Source organism: Orbicella faveolata, unplaced genomic scaffold (genome assembly GCF_042242905.1).
Source record: "Orbicella faveolata isolate gen_17 unplaced genomic scaffold, um_ofav_v1 contig_34, whole genome shotgun sequence".
NCBI lineage: Eukaryota > Metazoa > Cnidaria > Anthozoa > Scleractinia > Merulinidae > Orbicella > Orbicella faveolata.
In genome coordinates, this window is record NW_028301563.1 from 23415001 (window position 1) to 23417179 (window position 2179).

Genomic DNA, 2179 nt, shown 5'->3' on the forward strand with positions numbered 1-2179 from the left:
TCTGTGCTGTAGGTGGTTTTCAACAGGCTACTGGCTCTCCAGTGATAAAACTGGGGTGCACATTCGGTGAATCCACGAAAACAGAGACCTCCCAAATTTGTTTAATTTCGTCCGCGTACTTAGCAACGTCTTATTTCCTCTCTTTTCCCTTTGTTTTTTTCCCCCAAAACTCGGCAAAGTGCCTCGAGCAGTCGAGTATGCTCTTCCATGTACTTAAGAGAGAGAAATTGAAAACAACTGTCATAAAAAATGAAGGAACGATGCATTACTCAAGCCTTATAACAACAGCGGTTCAGGTACACTTGTAACGCCTCAAATTCAAAGAGAGTTTACAAAATATCGACGTTGTTTACAACCGTGTAATTTTGCATGATGAGACTTTAACATTACTAGAACCAGTAAAAAATATACGCAGCTCAATGAAAAATACGCGAATACTAGAAAATAACGCGTGCACTTTACTAACCTTGATGTTTGGCCACAAAATCGCGTCTACATCGTCGCTTGACAGCAAAAAAACTCAATGATTAGAAGACAGTCAACGTTCTCCTAATACCAAAATGGCCGCTTATTCTCCTTCTCAACGTTTGGTCGCAAAAAGTCCTGGATAATGCTGGCCAGACTACGCGAGACTGGAAACAACATATTTTCTTGGTCCGCATAAAAGGTCCGCCATTTTTCCTGCTAACAATAGCTTCATGACGTCATGACTGTCCTAATTTATCGGGATATTCCGAACTGTTAAATAAATATGCATTGAAGCTTAGGCCCGGTTTAAACGTCGCATTTTACATGCGCCGAATCGAATTGCCGAATTAAGTGCATGTAAAATGCGACGTTTAAGGACGGTGCCTACTAAATACAAAGGTTTTTACGTCAGGTTAGGACCACGCGGAAAAAGTAGATCTTTGCAAGGGCTATTGGAATCCACAAAGAAAAAAGGGGGTAGCCGCGCATTTTTTTGAATCTCAACAAAAATGCTGACATCAGCATTTTCTGACAAAAAGATGGAAAGGATATTTCTTCACAGATTTCCTTTGAATTCGCCCTTACAAACAGAAAAGCACACACGTTTATCAAGATCTTAAAACTGCATGGTAAATGGTAACATAAAAACCATTTTTGGTTTGTTTTTAATAACAAAATCGTTGCAACAGCGCTTTTAGCGTCTCTGATAGCCTTCCTCGGGTTCAGCCAAAATACAGTCTAAGTACCTTTTGCTCACATTCAGAAACTAATCACGTGTTGAATAGGCTTGCCACTTCCATTTCATAACATAAAATTTAGGGGTAACCACGCGTTTTTTTAAAGTTATTGATCTTTTTTGAAAACTTTCACGGTGTCCGCTACATTTTTTCTTGTCACCTCCCCTGTAAGTAAAACATTTGCGTATTTCGCACTTCTTTTGCGCGCGCACTACGCCATCTGCAGGTACATGTTTACAGTCGGATTTCAGTGTAATTTTCGACATATAACAGATAGGTTTTCAGCTGGAAGACGTTAACATGTAGTGGTTTGCGATATGCTGCTATTCTGGTGTTCCTGGTTTATGTACGGGTTCATTAAACTTGATTTGCTCACAGTAGAAAAATGTTGCTTTTTTTTAGTCGTGTACTTGGTAGCGTAGCTGATTGCGTCAATGTCAACCCCAGCGCGCGCATGGCGCTTAAACCATGCCTTGCGTGATGCGCAGAAAGTATGCGCACTAACAAATGTAGGCACCGTCCTTAAATCAATTAAATGCGACATATTTCAATTAAATGCAAGTTCAGTCGAATATTCGACTGATCCAGTCGAATATACGACTGAAGTTCGACAGTTGATTTAACGCCGCATTTTACATGTGCCGAATCTAATTCATAAATTATGTTAAATAAATTATGTTTGCTCGAATGGGAGTTAACACGTCGCTATCGCTCGCGCTCAGCAATTTTATTCGACAAAAAAATGCGACGTTTAAATCAAATCAGCCGAACTTATTCATTCGAGTCGACTCAAATTAGTATTTGATTCGGCGTGTGTAAAATGCGTCGTTTAAGCCGGGACTTAAAACCCATTCAAATTGACAATTATAGCTGACGCAAGACCGAAATAAACCAATCATATTTCAGATCGTAATGATGGGGAATCCCCGTAGAATCAAGGCCATTTTCCGAGAAACTTAGTGACATAAGCATTT